The following is a 7968-nucleotide window of genomic DNA, read 5'->3' on the forward strand; positions in this document are numbered from 1 at the left end:
CTATTCACAGGGGTAACCGGCATCACGGGGACCTTGGCGTCCACAGGGGGTTACCCGTCCACGTCTGGGCCTAGTTCCACAGGGTCACTGGCCTGTAACAGGTTACGCTCCACAGGGGTACCTTGGCCTGTCCACAGGGGGTACCTGGGGCCTGTCACAGGGGTACCTGGCCTTTCCACAGGGGGCACCTGGGGGCCTGTCCACAGGGGGCACTGGGCCGTCCACAGGGGTACTGGCCTATTCCACAGGGGTACCTGGGCCTGTCCACAGGGGTACCTGGGCCGTCCACAGGGGGTACCTGGCCTATATCCAAGGGGGTACCTGGCCTTCACAGGGGTACCTGCCTATCCACAGGTACCTGGCCTATCCACAGGAGGTACCTGGCCTATCCACAGGGTTACCTGGCCTATCCACAGGGGGTACCTGGCCTGTCCACAGGTTACCTGGCCTATCCACAGGGGTACCTGGCCTGTCCACAGGGGGTACTTGAGAAGACTCATGAGAATATAGGCTTATTGGTCAAATGCACGGGGGTTACTTCAGGTACTCCGGGCAGATCAGAATTCAGTTGGTGGTACAGTAACCGTAAAAAGGTTGAGGACCGCTGGTCTAGAACACGTTGTTCTAACTCTGGGGTCGCGATGCTGTAATCTCAAGCACCAGTCCGTCAGGATCAACCTTTAAGTCGCACATGTCTTCACTGCTCCTAGCATTCAAGGGTTCAGGTTCCTGGGAGGGCGGCCAGGTACCCCCTGTGGACAGGCCAGGTACCCCCTGTGGACAGGCCAGGTACCCCCTGTGGACAGGCCAGGTACCCCCTGTGGACAGGCCAGGTGCCCAAAGGCGTCCTAGTACACCTGGATGTGAAAAACTGTTCTAGACAGTGGTGTAAAAAGTACCCAACTGTCATACTTGAGTAAAATTAAAGAGATACCTTCATAGAAAATGACTCAAGTAAAAGTAAAGGTCACCCAGTAAAATACTACTTGAGTAAGTCTAAAAGTGTTTGGTTAAAAAAATTATAAATCATTTCAAATTCCTTATAGTAAGAAAACCAGCACCATTTTCTTGTTCTTTTTTTAACTTAAGGAAAGCAAGGGGCACACTCCAACACTCAGACATCATTTACAAACTTGTGTTTAGTGAGTCCTCCAGATCAGAGGCAGTAGGGATGACCAGGGATATTCGGTGCGTGAATTTGACTATTGTCCTGTCCTGCTAAGCATTCAAAATGTAACAAGTACTTTTGGGTGTCAAGGAAAATGTATGGAGTAAAAAGTACAATATTTTCTTAAGGAATGTAAAAAGTAGTCAAAAGTATAAATAGTAAAGTAAAGTACAGATACCCCCCCAAAATGACTTAAGTAGTACTTTAAAGTATTTTTACTTAAATACTTTACACCACTGGTTCTAGACTATAGTAGCGCTGTTGGAGGGGACTGAGCAGAACTTTTGTAAGTGTGTGTGTTCAGGTAAGAGAGAGAGAGAGAGAGTATGTGTGTGTGCTGTCTCTTATACACATCTAGATGTGTATAAGAGACAGGTGTGTGTGTGCGCATGTGTGTGTGCGTGCGCTCGTGTGCGAATGCCTGTGTGTTTTGAAGGGGGCTATTCTCTTGTAAAGAGGACAGCTGGGCTTGTCCTGCACAAGTAAACCCTGCTGTTCCAGACATGGCCTTAGGACACCAGTCTCCCCATCCCTCTACCAACCAGGCCCTCAGAGTACAGTACAATACAGTACATTACAACCGGTGACAGGGCTGAGATTTCACACAAACATCTCTGTGGCGGGCAATGAAATACAGAATACGGAATATGGAATACGGAATAGTGCGAGTGTGCTTCAATAAAATGAGTCACTGTCGTTAACGTCTGTTTGAGTCATGAAACAAGACCGCCACAAACCTAATCCCTATTCAATCACTACCCCCTTAATGAGTTCAACACTATATTCCCCTGGATGATATAGCTTGGTCTTTGCTCTGAACCAGTCATCAGAGAAATAGAATCAATCAAGGCCTTTTCAAAACATAGTGTTTGTCGATAAAAAACAACAACAAACATGTCTATTATCTATCCTGTTGCCTAGTCACTTTATCCCTACCTGCCTATATGTACATATCTACCTCAACTACTCATACCGCTGCACATTGACTCAGCACTGGTGTTCCCTGTATATAGCCATGATATTTTTACTCTTCGCTGTTATTTGTTATTCACTGTGTATTTATTCCTTGTGTCACTATTTCAAATTTTTTTTTTTTTTTTTTTTTTAATCTTTCGTTGTTGAAAAAGGACCCGCATGTCAGCATTTCACTGTTAGTCCCCTGTCGTTCACAAAGCAAGTGACAAATAACGTTGGATTTTATTTGACTTGGTTTCCTTTTCCTGTGTTTTAAAGAATAACATCACTGTTAATTTCCTCTCGCTGTTTATCAGTTTTGGATTTCAGATTCAGAGGTCACTATTTCACAACTTCATTTGGAGAGGGACTTTCAAACACATTCCATATCTCAGTGTTAATATAAGAGTATTATATTAAATTAACCATTTGAAATGATCATCTTTAAAAATAAGATAACTGCAGCACTCTATGGATCCAACTAGAAGTGCAACTTTACAATTGTCGGCCTAGTGATAGTAGGCCTGGGGCACATTATAGGCTGTACATCAGGATGTATTGATTTCAAAAGGCCTTTTGTGTATTCATTCTGGCATAGATAGGCTACGTTGGCAGTGGGTGGCGCTGGCACATGTCACTCCTGAGAGATCAAACTGTACACGGATGTAGGTGCCACAGTAGTTCTTGGAAGGTGCATTTTGTTATGCAACTTCATTGAACAGCCTCTTTGTGTAACAGTGTCTAACATGATCTGTTACACTGATGCCTCTGTGCAAAGGAGCCTAATGTAATAATAGGCTAGGTCTAATGGCAATTTTGACAATTTTGACAATGCCAATTTTGAAGACAAATTGTTCTTAGTAGGTTTCCATTCCTGACTGTATATAGGCCTATATGCAAAAAAATATATTGAAATAGACCTATCATGATGAAATCGTGCATGGCTCCTAAATGTAATAATGGTACCCCATAATAAATGATCTGCCTGCAGATATTAAGTAGGAATGTGAACAGTTGCCAACTACTATAACTGTGTATGGACTCGACCATCATCAGGTGCCACAAACGGTTTGGCAGCATGCAACACTTCTAAAAATCATAATTGGGACAACGAGCTGAAAGTCGCGCCTCTCTCTGTCACTTACCTTAGGCACTGTAACGGAGTACTATAATAATCATATTTTTATCGTCCAAGAGAGCAAACGGAAAAGATCTTCATCAGTTGCAATGGAACCACGGCAATCGAACCAATAATATAGACCCCGTATTTAAAACATCATTTCAGCACATCAATTTACTGCTATTTGCTCCAATTTCTCTATTCATTCCCAGCCTATGCGACATGTTCGCTCAAAGGTACGCTCCCTCGGTTTGACAACTGGGTAGAACGATCGTGTAGCCTACTGTATCACTCCGCTTCCAGTTTTTGAACTGCGTGCCTTGGGCAGGCGCGTCTTGATCAACAGGAGAGTGTTTTGTGGTAAAACGAGCTGTACACAATAATATATATTCCAATTTCACCTCGAAACCTTGTTTATAATGGTTGTGCGTATGTGGTACTATTTTCATGTTATGGGCAAGGATAAAGACGTAAAGGGGCAAAGCCGGAACAAGCCGCTTTTCGAGGCGTGGGCTGCATCGTTTTTAAAGAGACAGAGGATGCGATAAGACCGTCAGACGCAATGCTCCAAGCATGTTTTGGCCCTATAATGGCAACCCCCTATCGAATTGACCGTCTCAGTGTCTCCACTTGCCTAAGTTTTAATCTCATTTGTCTAATAGTATAATCTAATGCAAGATAAGCCACTTAACTTGAAGAGAAATAAAAAGTGCAGTGTATCCAGAATGTTCTATCATTCTGTAATATATCCGCTATTAAGCTACTGTGTAATAACAGAATAGAATAATGAATAGAGTAATGAATAGAATAATGAATCTACCTGTAACAACCCTAATGAGCATCTTGAGTGATTTAGCTCTTACTGGGACCTAGGCTTTGGCACTGATTGTAGTAGTGCTGTAGAAATGGCAGAAACGTGGTTCAGAGGATGGAGAACGAAAGGCCCGATGCTCCCCTCTCCTCCATTCCTCATTCATAATGAAAGGGTCTTAAACAGTACTTTACACATACACACACGCACACACACACACACACGCGCACACGCACTACTCCCTTTTACAGTCACTCTGTGTCCCCTCACTGAGGGGACCCTGAGGATGAGAGAAGTGTTGGGTTGCACTGAGCTGAGTGTGTTGGACATTTCTGGAGCACAGGGATAAAAGAGAAAGAGAAGAGAGTGACTGAGAGAGAGAAAGAAGGGAGGGGAGAGGGAGAGAAAGAGCAAGAAACCCTCTCAGACATGCTGGAGAATCCACTCATATAGTATTGATGCTCAGTGAGGCACACAGATGCAGTCGGACCATATACTGTAACTGGGGCATACAATGACTTTCTCCCTCTCTCTCTATATCTTACTCATGCAGAACAAATAGCCTACATACCAACACACAAAGATACCAACATATTATAGAGCAGTCACTTACACATATATGAATATTGATTCATACATTCCATTCCTACGCTCACAAATATTCATCCAGGATTATGTGTCTTGGAGGTTCCCTTTGTCTATAGGTAAGCGCTTCATTCCAAGTGAAATGTCAGAAAGAGGAAATTCCCATCATCCAAATACTGCAGGTGCCACCTTGTGGCCATCTATAAAAGTCTACAAGGCAATATGCAGTCAAAAAACTTTAAACAGACACACATTTAATCAATGAGACATTACGCAATGTTCACCTCCTTTGTCTAACTGACGCTGAGGGAGAGGTAACGGCACATTGGTAAACTGACCTAACGTGTGCAACGTCTGATTTGTCAACCAGCATAAGAATATATCATTATGTGGTTTGCAAGTCAAGTAGTAAAATGAAAACCATATCCAAAACAACATCTCCACCACGCTGACCCTCAACACCCCCCCCCCCCCCCCCACCCCCCCTTGGCAGTGTGGTGCCATGACAACAACCTCTCCCTCAGCGTCAGTTAGACAAAGGAGGTGATCATGGGCTGCAATGAAAAGAGGGGAGTGCACGCCCCCATCCGCATCATTGGGGCTGTGGTTGAGCGGGTCGAGAGCTTCAAGTTCCTTGGCATCCACATCACTAAGGACTTAACATGGTCTACATACACCCGCACAGTCGTAAAGAGGGCATGACAGCATCACTCCCGTCTCGGAGGTTGAAAAGATTTGGCATGGGCCCTCGTATCCTCAAAAAGTTATACAGCTTCACCATCAAGAGCATCTTGACCGGCTGCATCACCGCTTGGTATGGCAAATGCACCACCCTCGACCGAAAAGCCCTACGGAGGGTGGTGCGGACATCCTTGTACATCACTGGGGCCAAAGTCCCTGCCATCCAGGACTTCTATATCAGGCGGTGTCGAGGAAGGGCTGAAAAATTGCCAAAGACTCCAGCGACTCAATCCATAGACTGTTCACTCTGCTACCGTCCAGCAAACAGGTCCAGAACATCGGCTGTTGGACCAACAGGCTCTGAGACAGCTTCTACTCCCAAGCCATTATACAGTTAAATAGTTAATTAATGGTTACCCGGACTATCTGCACTGACTCTGTGCACAAGCACAATACTATACACTGAGTGTATAAACATTAGGAACACCTTCATAATATTGTGTTGCACCCCCTTTTGCCATCCGAACAGCCTCAAATCGTCGGGGCATGGACTACAAGGTGTCGAAAGCATTACACTGGGATGCTGGCCTATGTTGATTCCAATGCTTCCCACATTTGTGTCAAGTTTGCTGAATGTCCTTTGGGTGGTGGACCAGTCTTGATACACACGGAAAACTGTTGAGCATGAAAAACCCAGCAGCGTTGCGGTTCTTGACACAAACCGGTGCACCTGGCACATACCACCATACCCCGTTAAAGGGCACATAAATATTCTGTCTAGCCTGTTCATCTTCTGAATGGCACACATACACAATCCAAGTCTCAATTGTCTCAAGGCTTAAAAATCCTTATTTAACCTGTATCTTCCTCTTCATCTACACTGGCATCAATGAGGGATCATAGCCTTCACCTGGATTCACCTGGTCAGTCTATGTCATGGAAAGAGCAGGTGTTACTAATGTTTTGTACACTCAGTGTATATAGGCCTACTGTATATTATAGGCTACAGTAGGCTACTAAATAAACCTTCCAGTGGCTATGGCTATAGGCTACTCACCGGTGATGGCCGATGCACTCCTTGTGGCAATAGCCTACTTGGGGCGGCAGGTAGCCAGTGGTTAGAGTGTTGGACTAGTAACCACGAGGTTGCTAGATTGAATCCCCGAGCTGACAAGGTGAAAATCGGTTGTTCTGCCCCTGAACAAGGCAGGTAACCCACTGTTCCTAGGCTGTTGTTGTTGTAAATAAGAATTTGTTCTTAACTCATTTGCCTAGTTAAATAAAGGTAAAAAATGTGCCTATCTCAAGATAAGCTACTTTGAAAAACAATGCTACTGTTCACTCAAGATTGGGAGTTGCTGAGAAAAAATGGTTTCTATTGGTTCTACAGACAGATTAGCAATCTCTTTTCAGCATTAGGCATTTGCTTTCCAAACTGTTTTATTTACATTGAAAAATAACGTGCTTATTGAGAGGAGGAAGTTGGTTTTAACCGCCGTCCTCTTGCGTGGTCATGCTGGAATGGCACGTGGTTTTTGTCTAAGTGTGTATGCTTTTATTAAACACATTATTTCCCCCTGCTTCGAGCAAGCATTTCGTTTGCAACAGCACAGGTTTGTATGAACCTTGCAGTTTGACACTCAGACCTCGGCAACAATGTTGCAAATTAGGAATTTGATCTTCCCCCTGCCATAGAGAGCTAACGGTGTCGGACGTCAGCTAGCCATTTTCATGCCCAGGCAAAATCATGCAGCCGCATCATTAACATGGCTATAAATATCAATGCAAAAAAGCAAAAACAAATTCAAACGAAATGTTAGCTCTCATTTCAGAGTTTGATGTGACTAGGTTAGCTTTTGTTAGCTGTTGTTTTCTAAAATCCCCATTACACTGAAATAGTGATGAAACCCTCAAGGTTGTTTGTCTTCACTGGGTATATACACTGAACAAAAATATAAATTCAACATGCAACAATTTCAAAGATTTTACTGAATTACAGTTCATATAAGGAAATCAGTCAATTGAAATAAATGAATTAGGTCCTAATCTATGGATTTCACATAACTGGGAATACAGATATGCATCTGTTGGTCACAGAAAAGATAGGGGCGTGGATCAGAAAACCAGTCGGTATCTGGTGTGACCACCATTTGCCTCATGCAGTGTGACAAATCTCCTTCGCATAGAGGTGATCAGGCTGTTGATTGTAGCCTGTGGAATGTTGTCCCACTCCTCGTCAATGTCTGTGCAAAGTGGCTGGATATTGGCGGGAACTGGGACATGCTGTCGTACACGTCGATCGAGAGTTTCCCAAACATGCTGGTGATGGTGGCGGATGAATGGCACAACAATGGGCCTCAGGATCTCGTCACGGTATCTCTGTGCATTCAAAATGCCATTGAGAAAATGCAATTGTGTTTGTTGTCCGTAGCTTATGCCTGCTCATACCATAACCCCACCGCCACCATGGGGCACTCTGTTCACAACTTTGACATCAACAAACCGCTCACCCACACGACGCCATGTCTGCCATCTGCCCGGTACAGTTGAAACTGGGATTCATCTGCGAAGCGCACACTTCTCCAGCGTGCCAGTGGCCATCAAAGGTGAGCATTTTCCCACTGAAGTCAGTTACGACGCCGAACTGCA

At 44.4% G+C, this 7968-nt stretch overlaps 1 protein-coding gene across 1 annotated transcript in view; it reads right to left on the minus strand.

Moving 5' to 3' along the window:
* The window catches only part of rc3h2 (ring finger and CCCH-type domains 2), a 22181-nt gene extending 18509 nt beyond the window's left edge, over positions 1–3672 (minus strand). Inside the window, exon 1 of the mRNA XM_023983415.2 lies at positions 3268–3672. The gene's annotated coding sequence lies outside the window, so the exon portion shown is untranslated. The remainder of the gene's footprint in view (positions 1–3267) is intronic.
* Positions 3673–7968: the final 4296 nt, after the last annotated feature.

This window comes from Salvelinus sp. IW2-2015, linkage group LG4q.1:29 (genome assembly GCF_002910315.2).
Source record: "Salvelinus sp. IW2-2015 linkage group LG4q.1:29, ASM291031v2, whole genome shotgun sequence".
In the NCBI taxonomy this organism is placed as follows: Eukaryota; Metazoa; Chordata; class Actinopteri; order Salmoniformes; family Salmonidae; genus Salvelinus; species Salvelinus sp. IW2-2015.